General features: G+C 43.2%; 1 protein-coding gene and 1 long non-coding RNA gene across 2 annotated transcripts in view; one reads left to right on the top strand and one right to left on the bottom strand.

Annotated features, from left to right (window-relative positions):
- The window catches only part of LOC111244221 (protein turtle-like), an 81,158-nt gene that overhangs the window by 15,905 nt on the left and 45,322 nt on the right, over positions 1–19,931 (top strand). The gene's annotated exons all lie outside the window — the stretch shown is intronic.
- The window catches only part of LOC147757554 (uncharacterized), a 32,388-nt gene continuing 23,832 nt past the window's right edge, over positions 11,376–19,931 (bottom strand). Inside the window, exon 3 of the long non-coding RNA XR_015320647.1 lies at positions 11,376–12,572. This is a non-coding gene — a long non-coding RNA (uncharacterized LOC147757554). The remainder of the gene's footprint in view (positions 12,573–19,931) is intronic.

Here is a 19,931-nt window from a genome sequence, read left to right as displayed (position 1 = left end):
AGTACAAGCGCATGTACCAAAATAGTTGGTTTTGACAAACATTTTTAGGCAACTAAAAAATGATCACGTACTTTGAGCCAACTTTCCACTTTCTATTCGCTCTGAGCAAACATCGTCACAACGATGTTTTGGTTATACGCCTGTTTACAGAGGGCGAACGATCCGATTTTACATGGGGCAACGTCGACGCAAGTGCAGATTATGCAGTGGCCTCTGTTATATAGTAGCTTACATTATATGATTGTGTTCCAATAGCAATGGCAGGAGTAGAATGGCCTTGAGCTATCGCAAAATTATTGGACGCGTGCTATCAGCCCCAGTGGACATTTGGAGAGCTCATTGTTTTTTTGTTTAGATGATGATATTTTTTCTATGAACATAATAATTAATTTTCTCGTTGCTATGAATTAAAAAGATAAGTTACATGCTAAATGAGATACGAACTTTCGAATACGAAATCATCGTCCACTAAGGACGGCATCCTATACTACGGCACATAATAAGTCTATTGTTGTCATACAACATACTCTAATTAGATCAATGGCGAGGTGATGTCGTAGCACCTTGAGGAACGCAAACCCTTAAGAATTGCACGATGTTTACCAGAACATTTTCGCAATACCATTTTTAGGGATCGGAAAAGCTTCATTTGTTCCCTACTTTGCTCAATAAACTCTGATAAAATGCACTACTTGGCAATGCCTCAATTAAGATTGCTTACCAAATTAATTTTCAGTGTATACGTAACTATACTTTCATTATTAAGCTTTAATTTCTTAAGGTAATATCGTTTAAGTCCGTACCATTTCCGTAAGTTTTCGGAATAGGTACGCGCATGTAACCATTGTCATACTAATTTACCTGTACAGGCCCGTAATGGCCACCTTGATATGACTGTGACATTATCCAAATTTGAACCAAATCGACGAACTACTACCATTATTGATGATAAGGCTAATGTAGCTTGTCGGTTATCGGCTCTTTAATAGATCGAATCTTCTATTTCCTGTATCTTCTAGCCTTAAATTAGCTCTTATTAAATAAGCTTTGCCTTTAGAGTGCCTCTATTAATATGCTGATAAAAGAAGACGACCTCATTAAGGTCAAGTAAGGATAAATCGGAATAGGTGCGTTCCTTTGGCCACAAAATATTAATATTCTCTTTTCCCAATATAATGAAATTAACTTCCGCCCAGGTTTCAGACGAAGGCTATGTTCTTGGTACAACTCCAGCATCAACCTCAGAACACTTACGTGTTTTTACAAGTGCTTCTTATCTTCATGCTTAAAAGCAATGTCTTGCTTTGCTGATCTGGGTTGGCAACAGCAGACGCTGTAACCTACCGTAGGCGTCCGGTTCCCGCTTAAGTAGAACAGGTCTTCTACACAAGCAAGCATAATGCAAATGTTCTACTCCTTCTGCCGACGTCAAAAATGACTGTGTTTTAGCGATAACCCAGTGGGGACATTTTATCGTACAGTGTACCTTTGCCAACTTGAGATTTCCGATTGGATATCGATGTTGCTGGGCAAGTGAACTCAAGAAAAGGTCGCCTACCTCATGCAGCAAAACGGCGTTACTCTCTTTTGGGAGCTTTCGCGATATCGCGTAGAGGGTGCACCAACATTGGAAGGGGAGTCGCGCAATGGGTAATTTATATTAGCTTCTTCTTCCTAAAGGAGCTCTGTATAGAGTTCCTGCGGCAGATTTGTTTGCCCGTTTGGGCTAAGCTAGGACTCAGCTCAAGGACTGTCAGGGGGTCGTCTGCCTTTCTCTTGCTTCTGGGTTTTTACGGGGCCTCTCGACTGTCTCCGCCACGTTCGAATACCCCTGACCAATTCCACACAGAATAAAGAATTAGCTATGTACGCGACCCTGGATGAACGAATTGGTCACTGATACCCCACTAACAGGGTCGTTGTAGCTCTATTCTCCTGGCAAAAAATTGGTAGGGATCGCTCCTCTAGTTAGTTGGGCCTTAAATGCTCGATAAATAAACTAATGCAATATATATATATTTTTTCTTTTGACTTATAATTTCTAATCAACAAAGCAGCTACCTGATAAAAAAAATCCTATAATGTTAATATTATGAAAAAAATTTTCCTAAAACATTTACTCAAATTCCGTTTTGAGATCTTTTGCCAATTAGCACGTTTATTCAGTAAATTGCTAGTAAAAACCTTGGAACATTTTTATAGTTCAAGTTTGATTGATCATTACATTTTTGTGTTTTTGCAAGCGCTGTACAGTGAGTCTTATTGAACTTGCACGGGACTTACTTTTTATAGTCGGCGGTTCTCAAATAAAGCTACACATATGTGTCCAGGGTAATCTTACGTGGCCCTTATACGTTTCTACATGTTTGCCCGTATTGGTAGCATATGTTGACAAATAACTATACTACATAGGAGATAGCCAACTGTAAAGTCGGATGCATATGCGTGCATTCCGAATCGATCCCTATATAGTGAGAAGGCGTCTATTCTATAGACCAAAACTGCGTAAGGGATTAGCTTCGGCTTCAGATTTATAGGCAGTGTCACAGCAGCCCGTAGAGGCGATAACGTCAGGTTATTTATTTACACACCTTATCGTCCTCAATGTTAATGGACTTCAGTCCACTCAAGCGGCTATACACGTTGTTAAAAAAAAGTCGAAGTGTCGACTTAAGACGAAAGACCATAAAGTGATGTACGCGTTGTGGCAGTTCTCAGACGTTGTCCTGAATCGTGGCTGAACGTAATTTTCGGAAAAGTTACACAATTACGTAATCCCTATATTTTTGACTAATAACGCACATTCATGTATGTATACAAAACGTCGGTTCGACTGAATCAGGTTAGTCTGTGTATTATTCACGGGTTCGAGTGTCGTGCAACGGTATGACAAAAATAAGTTAACATACTAGCTTCGTTACGGGCTCGTCTGTAACGGGTAAAATCACAAAAATCAAATAGATCATCTAGAAAATTGGGAAATTCTTTACTTTTTATTAGTTCAGGCAGGCTGACGATTCGTAAGAGCGAAAATTGCGATGGCCGTTCTATTCCTCGTCTAATTTTTAGCGTAAACTTCATGTGTGTGTGTGTGTGTAATGCGTATACAACTGTTACACGCTATGTCACGTTACATCTCAATCTAGCGTGAAACCTATGTATGATAGTTCGCAGTTATCGACTGGATGTATTTGTTGTCATAAGAAAAAAATATTATACATGAGGTATAAAAGTATGACGACTACTTCTCCTTTTCATGTTTGCGTTTCATTACGCGATCGAGTATAAGTTAAAATATGGCCTTAATGTATTCGTCTGTATGCGTATTCAGGCCAATGTACACAGGTGCGGCATTAAACAAGCGTTCAAAGCATTTTTTGAACGTTTTCATTACTTTGTCACCTTACGGCTGATTCACATCTTACTCTAACTGCTTTGTCACTCCAACATGTGAGAATACGTGCAAAACATAGTAATACTGGTGGTAACTCATTAATTCTTTCGCACACCGAACCTGTATCGCTTCGTCTTGCTGGGCCTACGTGCACCTGAGAACACGCATCAGCTCAGGCGGATCGAACTGAAACGCGTGTACATTGAATGAAATTTTCCAGTTTGTAAAGGCAAAGTGATATGTAGTATCTGAGAGCGCGGCCAGAAACGCCGGTTGAAAACGATTAATATAATGTTATGTCAATGACGGTAAACTACGCTTATTTATAACACATCGGTTGCTTGAGAATATATACGTATATCTTATAGTTTACAGCCTAGCCCAAAATATATTTAGATAATAAATAACAATTACACCATGTACGAAATAACCTAGGCCCACTCCAACGAAATCCGTTAAGGAACTTCAATGTTGTTTTATATAGTCTGACTAACATCACGGGCTAAAGCCATCACATGTGCTATCCAGCATTCGCTTAGGTTAATAGCATTGTGCATCCTGGTTATCTTTGCACTTATAGTCCGTATATAGCTTTCAATAGTGGTTTGGCCATCGGTTGAGCGGTCATTAAGTCGAGTTTATACAAAGGCTTGCCATTACAGCAAATAAAAGGTACGCGAAGTGCCTAACACCAAGTTTCTCCATTTTTCAAATTCTCCCAAACTCTTCTTTTGGTAGTTATTCAGACTCGTTAAGCAGAGGGCGGAGGTTTGTTCAGGCTTCTACTGACACACCCTATTCTCTTACCCGTTTCACCCAATTTCTTTGTCCTGCTACACCAAAGGGCAGGTCGTTTACACAATGAACGTTGCCTCTGGGTATGCTTTTGGTGTTTTTCTCTTTCTGCGTTAAAAAGGAAGCCGCAGGGACAACGTCAGGCAGGAGAAGGGACATTATAGTAGTACGAGCAAGTAGAACAACCGAATCTTCTTTCTCATAGGTCCATACAATGGTATGCTTACACCAGGCCAGCACAGTCGCTCCACGATGTGAAGAGAGCAAGGCCCTCTATTCTAAGCGAGAATCTTTTTTCTTCATAGCTTTTGCTAAGAGGGACCTCAGTGTCTTTGACATCGGGACGGATAGCGCTTGCATTAGTATAGTTGCGGTCCCAGCAGAGAGCGAATCGCAAAACGTCGCGGGTTTTGTTTGAACGTGACGATGTGTCTTGCTCTGTCGTTTCCGAACAAAGGGAAGGGAACGATGACTTCGTTTTAAAGCCGCGTAATGAAATGAAGTTAGCGCGGAACTAGAGAGATTCTAATGTCACTGGACCCTTATGGGAGACATACTAAAATTAAAGCCTTTAGTTTTTTAACCTCAGTTATTGAATTCAATTATTCACTTCATACGAACTAGTATCTAAACCTACATGTCTATTTTTTAACAACGCATAAACAATATATAGAATTTTCTGATTGGGCAATCATCTCTCTATCCAGCCGTCGATAGCCTTCAATCATAGCCCTTGAGTGATTTCTCCCTTCGTTTATGATCCATTAATTTGCCGCTTATTAGCTCAGCTCTTAATTTCCGTTTCAGGTAAGAGTGCCCATCTTTGAATCAGAATAACACAAGCGACTTCAAAATATAGCCACAGTACCACACCTTTTATATCGTTGTTGTTTCTACCATCGAATCGTGTGTAGTGTAATATGGCACATGGAGACCACGTCGGTAGATTCGTAACTGATTATGTGCTCAACTAAACGTAGAAACTTCTTTCGAATAGATGTTAGAAAAGCACAGGAGAAGACGACAACACGTGTATATGGATGCGTACGAACGTATGAAACCATCCAAAGTTGTTTTGCTCCCAAAGACTACTAGGCAGCTCAAATCGACGGCTAGAAGAAGAAAAATGAAAAAAAGAGCAGAAACTTCAGAAAGAAAGGGTAAGTCGCTCGAGCGTGAGCTTGACCTTGTCGCCTGCTGCAGTGTCTTTCTGGGCTGTTCGTTTGGAGGTCAGTAGTTCCTCCGGGCTACAGATCGGATACAATTGTCGCACGGGCCCTCATAGGTGAGCAGTGCTGGCCCAACTAGCGTACAAGAATTAGATACTTCTGGGTCTGCCATTGCTGCTAGGGCTAACAGAGCTAATATGAGCTAGACCAGCAGTGAGCGGTGGCCACCGCCTGAAGCTCTTGGCAGCAGCCTACCGGTAACAGTTCTCCGCCACGGATCGAAGAGCCTTTCAGGAAGGAACCTGATCTACACCATGAAAAGTCTGCTTGCTTCCTGTGCTCTTCCGTCCTGATAGATTAATATACTGCCAATAGATGCTGGAATGTGGCTGTGTGCGGTGGCTGGTCAGCCGAGATTACAACAGTGGTTTTAGCAGCACTCGTAATGCTATCACTCGTTGGGCCGATCCTGGATATCCTGGGAATCTCGAAAAGTGACGGGAGCGGAAGAGAATGCGCATAACGAAGGAAAAAAGAGCGGAAAAGGCTGAACGATTGAGATTTAGGGGTGAGCATCATCGATGTAGCCGTAACAATGGCAGGGATGGTAGAAGCTGACGAGTGAGTATTTGTTGGTAGGTTGGTACGCCAGTGATGGGAAAAGGTTGGCGATGGTGGAAAATGCTTCCACAAGGAATAATGGTGCTGTTGCTGCCAGAATTAGTGAGTGGCTGAGGATGACTCTTGTATATGGCGTTCGGAGATTATAACCACCAACGGTCAGATGGGAATTCTTTGAGGAAGGGGAATAGTGGCAGTGGCGACGGCTGAAACTGGAGCCACCGCAGCTTATGTCGGGCTTGGATTCGGGCAACACCGACGCCATAGTCGTCATCCATATGTGCCACATAATAAGTGGTGGCCGTAAGTGCCTAGTTTATTCCAGCCTAGTCTCATCAGTGATGCAAGCGCTACGGGAATCCAGTTTGCAAGAGAGACAGGAAACGCTACCAACCGCAAGACGATGGGCTTACATTGCAATGATGGTATTGGTGTTAGTGTTGGTACATATCCGACCGGGCGAGCAAGAACGAAATCGGGGTAAAGCATGGAGTACTGTGGACCAGCTGCAAGGTAAATCCAATACCTACAACTTCAAGAAAGAGCATAAGAGAGAGATAGAATGAAGATCACTACCCTGGTCCTTATTTTCTCCCTACATCGCTTTCAATCTCCCAGCCCTTCTCATTTACACTTTGTTCTACTACTTTCACTGTGTGATTCGCATATATGCGACATATTCCTCAAGAAGGCTATATGTAGAACGTCGATACCCCCCTCACTTTAGTTGTTACTATACACTTATTACAGATATGTAGTTGGTCTAACCATAATTTGTTTACCAGAAAGAAGCTTTTAGCTAGCCAGGCTACTTGCTAAGCTAACTGCTATCCTCGCTGAAGACGGATGTTCACTAACGATGAAGTTTCTGGCCTCTCGGTGCGTACGGAAAACGTTTCTGTTAGCTCCGCTTAGTGGCTGCGTGCTCTCTACCTCTATGAACAAGTCAGACGACGGAAAAAACAAAAGACTCGGGGAATGCAAATGGTGAAAACGATGCTACGAGACGCTGATCCACAGCAGCAGCAAGAAAACCCCATCTGAGTCTACTCACGTCGGCATCCTCCAATACAACTTTGTTTGCCCTCGCAGCCGGTGCTTGACAGCACTATACATTGATCTGGAATGCGGCTGTGTCGGAGCTTTGTGTCTCGGAAATCGCGTTCCAGCTTCTTGCCTCCACGCTCAGGCGTCGCTACAAAATGCCGACCCTCGCTAGACCACATACAGAGTGATCCGATAAGAAAGGACTTTTTTTACAAAAAACATGATTTTTAGGTTGAATCACATAATTGACTTAGGCTATACTTAGCGTGCGTTCAGCGGAAGTGGTCAATTATGTGTTGAACATAGACTAACTAATTATTCAGCAGTGCGCTAACTTTGCCATGAAGTTGATTATGAAATTATAATCGACTGAACAACGAACTGAGCATTTTAAGGAAGCAGAACTTGACGCTTTCATGGACGGCATTCGACCTTAATATTAACAATGAGTGCCATCACCTAGTTGGCAGCGTAGCAAAAGAACGTGGAAGTACCTAGTTATCCTCTGCTCCTCCGAAAAAACATTATATGCGGTTTGTCCTTGGCCACATGTTCGCTCACACTCAACGGCTGATATTTCCTAGACTGTAATGATTATGTCCTTGCACTTACACGCGTTATCCTTTGTTTCCTAAAAAGTAAGAATAATTCCATTTACGTATAGAATAACCCAGCGTAAAATCCCAGTCAGCTGGTACACGATGCATCGCGCTGCTCGTCGCCATCACAAACAGCCATCACACATACAAGCATACGTCTACATGCCATTGCTTTTCTTTACTCGAAGACTCTTCAACTATGCCTTAGTAAACTCGTTGCCGCAAACGATGTCAAGTTTCTGCTCAAATGCGGCTGGAAATGGCGGCAACAGTAACCCCGGGTCGGTCGGCTGCTAAGGCGCAGTTTTTCCTAGCAAGCGAAAAGAGAAGTTCGGGGGGGGGGGAGGGGGGGGGGGGCAAGCACAAAAACAGAAATAAAAATTCCGGCCATGCAGAGCTAGTCGGCCGCTCGGAGGTCTAGAGGCTAAAGCTCCGCTCATGAGCCCCAAACCAGTAAGCCTACCCGGTGAAAAGCCTTTCTGGCAAGGACGAGATCGAGCCGGACAGGACGACATTTGAGTCAAACGAAAATCCTCAAGGTTCCGGCTTGCACTTTCCCAATCCCGTTTTACTTTCATTGTATTCTCGAGCACCCTTCTTTTTTTTCAATGTAGAGCACGCAGCAATCAGCAACGTTCACTGCTGCTACCGCCCGTACTGAATCCGTCTCTATGCAGTTTGCCTTTGCAAACTCAATTAAGCCCCTATTATATATATATATATATATATATATATATATATCCTCTTTGGGCTCGTGTAGTTAACACGGATCTGTCGAGGAGCTAATACTCACGATACATATAGCTTCGCGATCCCTTGAGCAGACTTGGGGGTGTAAGCCAGGAATCGAGAAGTAGCAGACGAAATACGCGGCAAGAAGATTGGTTTGGTTCGTTCGTTGCTAAACCTTTTGCCTGTGGGTGCGTTGCAGTACGCGAGCAAACAGTCAACCAGCAGCAACTTGTTCTGCTGCATTTAGCCTCGATGGTACAATGGCGATTCTTCCAGTGAACAGGTAGTGGTTCATAAATGTCGCATTCCATCCCAACTGGCAGCCGCCAGTGGTGGTGGGTAGCCGGTGAAACCTTGAACGCCTCAAGCAACTCCAGCATCAGTAGACAGGCATGGCGGACCACAAGTGGCGCCGGAAGCCGCTGTGATTTGGTCTTCTCAACACATTCGCCTTTCGATAAAAACACCGACTACATTCTCACCACAGATTTCTACGATAGAAGTGTTAGCCTTGTGGTAATGTGCTGTATTGTACTATCCTACACTACCTACAGCATAATCTTCAACACATTTTGTTGCTGCTCGTAGATACTGTGCTTCGAGGTGACAATATTTCCGCTTTGAAATTTTTCTAAAAGTTTTTATAGTCTCTCCAGGCTGCAAGAGTGGTAAGGTGCGTTGTCAAGAGTCTACGATGAGGTGCATTCCAGCAAAACGGGGGTTAGGTGGGACGCTGGGTCTGCTTTCCATTGTAGTTCAAGTAGTTGGTAGGGCATCCCCTATAACATCCATTGCTTCTGGAATGAGTTCTGGTGCTTCCCTGCTTCCTGCGCCACATGTGGCCTAGTGCCTACAACACAAAAACCTTTGTGAGGCCATTCGGCTGCTGACGTTGGTTTATGGGTTGTGCTGGCTTGGTATTGGTGGGCTGCACTTGGCGACACTAGGCTGCGATTTTAAGATAAAGGACCATTCGTTTAATAGCGCCCTTGCGCTACCTTTACGCCAGCAACACAAGCTGCCGCGATAGCGATACCAGCAGCTAGCGTGCCTCGATGGCTCGCTTTCTGCATTACTCAGCTAGACGTTTTCGTCCGCAGTCTCCCCTGTCTCTCGTAGGCGTCGCATACATTTCAGAACAGTAAAAAACACCTTTCGCAAATAAGAAAATGAGAGAAAAAAATGGTTGTGGGTCAGCGGAAATGACGGCAGCGCCAACTGTGTGAACATTTTCATGTTTTGCATACGATGTTACTGCTTAACGTTATCGGAGACGGTATTTTGCTGGAGGTCCTCCTACCTTACAGACCCTATCGGCGTCGCAGATCCGTGTTGTATGTTCCACATTGGCTGTTAAAGGAGGCCCCACTTTTGAGATCAGCAACGAAAATAGATTGATAGAATTATAGTGGAATATTTGACCCAACCGTAAGAGAGACTGTGTTGAAATAAATTAATACGTCCACCGAACTAAAGTGTAGCAAACCATCACGAAACAATAAAAAAAAACACTACTCTAATGTAGATAAACAAAGCTGTCTTCAAGTAGCATTGTCGACCTAAACGCTGACACACTTTGACTCCCTATAAAAGATCAGAAGAGCAATCGAATACGAGATGGGTGTAATCACGATTTTGTTCTCTTCGAGGTACTCCCTGATATAGTTCTGATGAAAATTTTCTTTTGATTGCTTGATGAGGCAATGTAAAGCAGCGATAGCAGGGCTCCTGGTGAAAGGAAGAGTTGACAGTCAGCTCTAAACAGTTTCAAGCAGCTTTATCGATATTTCTATGGAAGCATACATTGTTGATGTGTTGTCCACTCCGATGAAATATATACTATCGTGATGGCGTCGGACTGTTCGGTGATAATGCTTTTTGACTAGTACGAAAATTAGGCTTATCTAGCAGTGATACAACTAACGAACGCTGAGTAAAAATTTATAATTTGACTACTGATTTGATACTATAATCATTGTTCTATTTATGCATTAAAATATCCGTTTATAATGTAACAACGCGCGAAGTACGGCTTCTGAACTAAAACGAAGCATCCAAAGGTTTATCGACTTGAGCTGAACGTCGGATCCTACTCGGAAATACGTCGAGGTTTGATTTTGTCAGGCAAATAGACGTGTTTAGCATTTAATCCTTTTAGGACACATCTGTGATAAATGAACGTGGTTGCTATTCAACGATGTTATTGTGATCGGGTACAGTTTCGGAAACGGTTCCAGGTGGTTAGAGAACAAACGAATAACTTAAGAACTAAAGTATACCTGAAATGTAAATTAGTCCTAAAGAAGAAAAAAGTATTCTACCTGAAGTTCTTGTTCCAAGCAGAGTACTCCTGCTATACAAATAGCCCGTATGTTGAATGAATTATTGACAGTGACGTTTCCTACAACCTTCCGTCTACTGCTCTCTGTGGAGAACCCGTAGAGGCAGCATTTATTTAACGGGCTCGCAGAAATGTATTACTTGAATTTGTAACCTATTAAGCGATTCTTGTTGTATTGCAAACATCTCTATCGTTCACACATCTCTTGCTTGAGTTTCAACGTTCTGACAGATTAGTCAACGTGCACCTTGTATCGTATAAATAGCAGACAGCACCAGATGGATACGTTTTTGAAAATTAAGCTAAATCTCCAACCGTATCTAGGCACGTTCCTGCTATTTAAATACGTAATCTATCGCTTGAAGAAAAAGATCCACCTCTGTAAGCCTGTACTTTTTGCTCAACGAACTTGAAATAATCCTCTTAGAGATATATTTCAACATTGTACTTTCGTATAATAAGGCTTGCATAATGAGGAAGTTCAAACGATTGGTGGTCTCTTTTTTTCTTGACGCTTGGTATACACGAGCCAACGCTCCCTCTGCTGCTTTATATACCGCTGCATATTATAATTACGTAATGAAATTTCAGGGACTGGTCAGACCTACCTCACGGTAAACTTAATGTGAAAACTTCGTCCTCACGGATAGCATTACCTAAGTAGAGTAGACCATTGCTCGGAAATTCCCCAGCTTGTTCAAGTCACGGAGATGCTGTATATAATATTAACACTAGGAGGTCAACGAAAGCCTTCTATCGCTGAGACTGCTATCTATTTCTTTTAGCAGAAGAAGAAGGGCCACAAAGCGCTAACTGCCATAACTCTAGGGGAACGCGCGCATATAGTGGCCCTAAAAGCAATTGCGCAGGACGCTGGTTGTGGGTGACTCTTGCGATGGCAAGTGATAGCAATCAAGGTCCTAACTATTACTATAGCAACAATCGGAGTGCTGAAGCACGCACGTTATCGTTGCCTCATCATGTTCTTGCTAGGGAAAGTCTCTCTATTTCTCCTTTGCTCTTGAAAGAGCTCTGTTATTATACCCCTGAGTGAGCGGCTGGCCACCATCTCTGTTGCCTCCTCTTCTGCTGTGTCTTCTACTGTTCTGCTGCACGCTAAAGAGTAAAGTTTAATCGTTTGTTAGCTAATTATCTTACCAACAACGACAGAAGCTGTAGTGTATGTAAACTGACAAACTTGGAAGCAGCCAGAGTGCTATAGCGACCGTTCGCTCGTTTGTCGGTTATAAAGCGTCGATACCCGCTGTAAGTCCGTAATCGTAACAAAGCGTTCGTTAGGACTTTCTACGAACACGGCACAAGGCCAGAGCCCATATTTTGGCCGTCGTCGTGCGAAAAACAGGCACATCTCGTAAGGAAAGTTATGATGACATGCAACATTCATTTGGCCACTCGGCCAAACGAGGCTGTGGACCGCACAGTTGACTTGACACGTACTTATTGCCTCTTGATCAGTTGACAATTTCTGACGCCGATGGAATCATTATCATCTTCTACATAGAAAATACACAGTTACCAAGTGGTAAGCCAGTCAGCCACCCATTGCTGTCATCGATGCAGTTGACTCACAGTGCTGCTGCTGCCGCCGCCGCCTGCCTTGTGAATCGTCGAGAGCTATACTCGTTAGAACTAATACATGCTCGTGCTGATGGCCTATTTAAATATCATCGCCGAACTTGAGTCTTTTCCCCTTTTTTTGGTAAACGGTATTTGTTGGACTTGCATTTCTTCACGTTCTTCGATTTTACATAATAAGAGAATATGCTTGTTGTTTGTTGTTCGTAACATTCTTATTTTTCAAACCTTTGCTGTCCGACCCTGGTTTCGGCGTCGATGTTTTCGCGTAAGTCGACCTGTAACAAAAGGGAATGGCACATAGAGTTATGACACTACTAAACGAAAGCGGGGCATCTCAGGGATGCACCCTAAGCGCCTCTCAGACGATTGTACAAACACATTCACGGCCCATTTTTTCCTCCGGGTTTTCCGTAATCTGTCTGCGGTTTAGCGAGATTACCCTAAGCAGATCCTGTTCGCTTGCATCGACTAATGCCGTCAATCTTAGTCCCTTCGATTACGAATGCGTTTCGCGAGCTGTTCTATTGTCTTATTAGAGGAAAATAAAGATCACATTTGAAAAATTAATTTCTGTTAGCTGGCACTGCAGGAACGGCATGAGCAAAAATGTTCTAGAAAATAATTTTTGTCGATCCAGCATATTTTCTTATTCAATCAATATAGAAAATCACAAAACATACATTTTATACCCTACTATCTACATCAATTATTTCTATAGGGGCTATTAAAGGAAAGGTCTTTTGTTTTTTTTAGCTGCGTGTTATGCTATTTGTACTTCGCTTTGGCGGGAACCAGCTGCTGTAATCAGTCGTTTGGCTGAACGTTTGACTAATCCTGGCAGGACTATATCGGTGTAGCTAAGCGAGTTTCAATCTACCACCGATTTGCTTTTTACTCTCCGGTGTTAATACTAGTGACGTCACTCCTGATGCTAAATGTATCGTCTACAGTTACAATAGAGAGAAGTAGTGAGACCAGAAGTATCGCTCTAGCGATCGTGTCAAAAATAGCATTTTCAATCTGTGACCGTCGCAGTGACGGGTGCTTTGCAGAGCTGCCACAGTCATTTTCAACTGCATACTGTAAAAAGCTACTGCTTGGATAGGTAGAGAAAATCCTTTCCCGTATCTATCTTATCTACAATATAGACGCACATAAGCCGCAGTCATCATGAAGAGCAGCCGATGACATCTTCTGAAAACACGTTGAGGCGTTAGCCCGAATATTTTCAAATTCTTTGCCACCAGCGCTTTAATGGCCGCATACACACGCTTCAGTCACTCATTCTTACATATACCTGTTGGCGTGCAATCTTTTATCTGTCCTGCGTCTAACTCAGCCATGACCTTGAAATGTCGCTTTTTTATGCATACATACTGTTTTTCAGAAAAAAAAAAACGACTTTATCTGGCGCAACGATACTCGGAGCCGTTAAGCCTTCCTCCTCAATGTTTTGTCGTCCATGTTTAAGCATCAGCATGGCAAGGCACTGAGGGCAGGATCAATAAAGGTCCTAGGTATATGACCTGCTCGTTACATGACGTCGCTCTTTGCGGATCCGTTTGGCATCGGCGTCAGCTGATCAGCGTTGCAAGCAGCCTATGCCTCCTTCATCTTGCCACGCCGCCAATGGAAGCCCTGCCGGACCTAGTCCGGCGACACCGCCAGGAGATCATTAATCAACGGGTTAGCATTCGCCGTTGCTGCCTCCGGACATCCCACATGGCGATGCTTGGACCTGGACTAGGCTAGAACCAGAGGGCTTCTATGCGGAGCTGGACAAGCAACTCAGCAAATTTGTCCTCGCAAGTCGCCTGATATGCGCTCTGTATTGGCCGAGGATCCTAGAGAAAAGAATTACTTAAGTTTATGGTACTTACGATAAGCGTGATAGAGGAAAGAACAAGAGAGAACAGCCGTGCAAGGCGTGCGCAACACCTAAGGGGCGTTACCGGTCAGTAAAAACGCGTATGATCTCGGGGGTTGGTATTACAGCAGCAGCAAGATGAAGGTTGCATTGATAGAAAAGCAAGCAAACAGAATAAAAAGCCTCGCCAGGCCAACGGAAAGCCAGGTCATGAGCAAATGGCTATCGTCACTGCACGGAAAATCCGGAGCTGACCCATCTCACGTGCCAGCACACTGGTCGGCTTTTGCTTCTATGAAGACGGGAGACGGCAGGTCAGTCAGTCAATCAGTCAGCTGTTGGCATTGGACTGTTCTCATTCGTTCCAGCCTTCTTGTTTCCTCGGTGCCTTGGAGCAGACGATCAAGGAGACTCAGACATCAGGTATTTAGCCGATCGGCGAGTCGACAGGAAAACAGACATAAAAACGTCAACAGGCATTTCATTCTCGATACGAGAAGGTTAGTGCTCGCTGGCATACAACAGGAACTACCATTGGTCAAGAACGAAAGGAGAAAGGTGCAAGGAAGCAAAAGAGAGATACTGACTTTCCCTGGGTGGCCGCAGGCGAGCTGAGCTAGTCGTATGTAAAGCATGATGTTGACGGTAACACCAAAAGCACGACGACCGAGGCCCCCACAAAAGGTCTTGAGTGGAAACGGGCAACGAGGCCAATAACATCGGAGTTCCCCCTTTGGTAACATCAAGCTGTGTTGCCATGATGATTGTACCTTTGCTGCTTTTCGGTGCTGCTGATGCTGTTGGTTCGTAATAGGAGAACTGCCATGGAATCAACTGATACTTGACCAGGATAGCGGGGAAATGCCGCGTAACTAACCAGGATAGGGTAACGGAACAAGGATGACACAAGGAGTCATGCGCACACACCGTCTATAACACCTATAACAGTAAGAGGGGGGTGAGCAGAGCAAAACCGAAAAGCAAACAACACGAAGCAGTTGGCTTACCTATACTGTGTGTGATAATAAAAACACTGAAGTACACGGTATAGTCAATTACACACACACACAGCGAAACGGGCTCATATGCGCATATTTATAAACGCACATCTTCGACTGTTCTGCTGCCCGAAGCAGCAGAGCTGGCGTATCAGTCGCAGTAGGGAAGAAGACAAAGCTAATTATAATTTTCTATGACATTGCGAATAGTCATAGATCGGGGAACACGAGCTGAGCAGAATGAGGGCTGAACTATAGGTGAACGGGACGTGCACTTAACCGAATCGCGTACGCAGGCACAAATTTGCAGTGTATAAACGACCGTACCACACCGACTGAATATGAACAAATACGCATTATATCACTAACAAACCTATGAGAAATGAATAATAGAGACATTGCAGACTCCAAACCACTGCTATGAGCTTGATATGACAATTTAGCAGCAATAGCGATTGGCTATGCGGTAACATCCGACCCAATGACGCTGGAATGGTGGCGCCCGTCCCCGCTACTTGTCTGTTATATATAGCTAGTAGGGGATGCTACTTAATGGTTACTTTGGTTCGTTTTAGCGCACTGTCATCATGACGGCCAAATTCATTATATACACATTGTTTTTTCTTGTCGCCACTGCCGCCGCAGTAGTGTTTTACGGCCAATAGTAGTAATATCTTCATTTAACTGCTAGGTTGACCTAAGCAGTTTTATAGTATCATAGCTACTGAAAGTTCTTGTATTATAATAAATTCTATTTCTTTATTGTTATGACGAAATGATATTTGAAATATGGTAAGTTGTGCAGATAGGAAACTTACATATAAAAACGTCACATTAACGATACTCTTTTGAAGGGGTCCTATTATTGTATTAACAAGAATAAATGCCTATTATTATTATTAAGAAACTTCATATCAATTATCTTGTGAATTTGATGCCTTTTCTGTTTAATGCTAAACGTTTTAATTTTATTTCTTTACTTTTTCTAGTGGTTGCAAAAAACTACATACATATACACAAATCAACAACACAGTATCCCAATATCAGAGAGAGTATGTATCACCGTTCAAACCATTTAAAATACCTTATGTCATATAAGTTATATAGGTCTTGCTGAGTTTATTATAAAAAAAATTTAAGTTTTCCGCATGTTCTAAATATGGTGTCGAAGGGCAACGAGGGGCATGATATCCATCACGATTTCCTCCGTACTTCCTAGAGCACCTACATGTATTTTCAAACTCCCAGTATTCCCAATTTTCCCAGGAAACCCAGTTTTCTGCGAAACTTATAGATAAACCCATGTACAGCAAAGTGAGTGACGTCGCTTTCCATTCGTTGTTTCTAATCGCACCAGAGACAATGTAATCCCCATCGTAACCTCCACGGATTTTCGCTGTCAGTTCATAGGACTCAATAGGACTTTCGTTGTTAAGCGTTCAACGCGAAGACGTAGGCCCTAGGACAACGCCACCGGATCGGATAGGGCGAAACGATTTGAGGTACTATATGTCGTCGTGCAGCTCTGCGATTCAGTTATTTCAGATTTTTCTATTGTAATAGCTTCCTAAACGACGCGTAGCATATACATTACGATCGGGGCTATCTGGAAATCGAACAAGCTGTTGTGAGAGAAAAGCGGTCTTTCTTCTCGCAGTGAAGCTACTATCATTCACGAAAAAGGACAATTCCAAATACGGAATCCGGACCATATAGGGAAGAGGCAACCTACCAACGTTTAAAGTGTCAAAACTTTGGTTAGGCCCACAATCAGCCCCAAATCTATGAGTGCTACGTGTAGCCGGGCTAGAGCTTACTGCACTTGGCAGCTGTTTGACTTCGACTGATAATGCCCTTAATTCTCTTACTTGACTAGAGAAGCTTTTCAATAGGATGGAGGATAAAAGTAGTTCAGGTTGTACCTCAGGTAGAGAGAAAGGCGGAAGTTTGGCCATTCCGTTGTCGACGGTCATTTTATTCCCATATAGAATCACAACAGGAAGACTGAACACAATCAGAGGCGTACCCACCTAGTTAGCGCAAGCATAACCTTGATCTTAGGCGCCAAGTTGGCCTTCGACGAATACCACATTTGGCGGATTGTATGGGGTGGCCAGTGGTTCCTCTACATCGGCCATGAGGATACTGCACGCCGCTTTTATGGACCGTTTCCTCCTGGATTTATGTGGTCTCATTCAAACGCTTTTCTTAGCTATTCCCCGTAGCACAGCGCGATTGAATAGCCCTTTTCTTTGGGGATTACTAAGAAGATAGCATCTTCCTATTGTGCTGAGGGTGCACCAGTATGTAAACATTTAGTAGACAATGCTGTCCAGTTGGGTAGCAAAACAACGATGCATTTGACAGACTCATATTCGACTCTATCTGGATTGGTAGCCTTCTTGCTGCTTAGTGCTCCTAAGACGTTGCAATAGTTAGCGTATTGCCAAGCCTTGTTGAAAAGTATCGCGTTGTACTGAGATGCCTTCTTCGTATGCTACGGCGAAAAAGGGTGCTCTGCGTGGTATCCATTGACACAAGCATTTCCACTATGAACGCTGATGCGCTAATTAGGTAAGCCACCCACGTGGCTGGTGGATGGTGGCTTTCAATACATTTTGAAACTAACCAGCCTATTTGGCGGACTAGTGGCACCAGCTTTCATCTGAACACCCTAAAGCTTGGGAGAACTTAAAAAAATCAACACGCTTTTTATTCCCATCCACAACAATCATCATTCCGTTTTTATCTATTACAGCTTTAGTACAATAGCAGTAAATTTTAACTTGGTTCGATGAATCTATTACTCGCTACTGATTGATCACTATACAGTGCATCATGGATTACAGTATTTTTCCACTTTCACACGGACTGCAAATAGTACCCTATTTTATTAATTCCGTATATATATATTACTATTATTATTAGAAGGATACCACTTGATTTTACATAGCAAAACGAAGGATTTAATTCCGAATTTTCAATCACTCCACTACCGTTTCACTTGAGCGCCTATAAACTACGCGTCGATGTATCTAGAGATAAGATGCTCTTCATTTATTAACTCATCATCAAGTAAAAAAAGAAATTCACATTTATTTCACACACCGCGTAGGATCCTATGAACTTACCGAAACAACATGCTTCTCTGCTTTACCTTAGCTGTTGTGCTCTATTTATAAAGAATTACTCAATCAAGCGCAGTCTATCAATGTAAGCTATTTGGGAGAATGTGATAAGCAGCCTTGCGACACTCAGAATATGTAAAATTGTATCCGACCCCGGGACTTGGCCTAACTCCCAATCCCGCTACTCATTTACAAGGGGACACTAATTATCGATTATCGCTGTCAAGCAGCACCAACTGTGCTAACTTCAGTAAGAACTCAGCAGTGCGATGATACATAGAATGGTTGCACACTTGCGAAGAAAACACCATCGATGCCTGTTCTGGGCTCAGCTGGTAAATCAAAGGTCGATCCGTTTCTCCTTCTATGGCCCAAAGTACTTAACATTCCCCAGTTAAATGAGAGCTAGCTCAAATGGCTAACAACTGGGAGGAACAGGAAGACAGAATTTAGGAGGAGTGGATCGTTTGTCGTTGCTTTCGGCGACAATGGCGGGCGCTGGTAAGGCAGCGACACCACAAACGCTAAAAAACGCTGTTTGTCGGCGCAAGACAGGAATAATACAGGATGATTTCTTTTCAAGGGTACAACTGCCCATGTCCGGTGTCCACGCCTCCAACAGAACGAGAAACACCTGCAAAAACAGTGCGGGGAAAGGCTGCTACTTGTGTTTCGCGAGCTGAGGACAACCACCCAAGGACAAACATGTGACAAAACATTGAATGCTTTCAGATCTCCAGCAAGACGCAGAAGGTACGGTGGTGACGGTAGATGCTTCTACTGCTGCTGTTCGTAACTGTATCGTCACAGCGTCGCCGTATCGACCGAGTCACCAACAAGAGAAATACAGTACGTTTACTTTGCACTGATCCGTCCCTTTCATTTCAAGGAAACCAGCTGCATGTGCCAGCAAGTGGTGATACGGTTTTCATCATTATGCTCTCATGCTTGTAGTGCAGTGACTGAGTTTTTTTGCTGTGGCTCTCTATCTCGTCCTTTTACCAGTCCTATCTCAAAGCCTTATGCGACAGAACTCTTCTCTTTCTCGGTCAGAGAAAGGTTATTGTTTACGGGCGGCCGACCGAAACCATTTGAACAGCAGCATTATTATTATCAAGACCCCGACTGGTGTCGTCATTAGCGTCACCAACCTTATCCCGAAGACCGCCACGTAGTGACCTAGCCACAGTTCATATAAAGTTAACGGTACACGCTCATATCTGCACGCCACTTCTCCGTGCGGACCACAGCTGCGTGCGATCTCCTTAGCTTTCTGGTGTTGAGCTAGAATAAAAAAAGATACAGCTAAACATAGATTTGGAGATAGAAATTTGAAAAGGGCAGAACGGATTTCATTCTTAGACAGAGGAAAAAATGTAGCTCTCGATGTATATGTATTTTCTATTCCTACTGATAGTACTGACGGCGTAAGTATTAGTAAAGCGCTCAGTAAGTGACGCGTAACGTAGCGGTTGTAGATATTTACTGCTAATATTGCGACGCTCCAGTGTACCTCTATAAAAGACTTTCAATATTAATCAAGGCTTCCTTAATAAAACGAGGAAAGCCAGCTGAAGTACGCTTATATTAAGCCGGCTAGTATCACGTGCTCTTCTAGAGCTAGAAAGAAACATGAGATTT

This window comes from Varroa destructor, unplaced genomic scaffold (genome assembly GCF_002443255.2).
Source record: "Varroa destructor unplaced genomic scaffold, Vdes_3.0 BEIS01000002.1, whole genome shotgun sequence".
Classification (NCBI taxonomy): domain Eukaryota; kingdom Metazoa; phylum Arthropoda; class Arachnida; order Mesostigmata; family Varroidae; genus Varroa; species Varroa destructor.
This window is presented reverse-complemented; position numbering and strand designations above follow the sequence as displayed.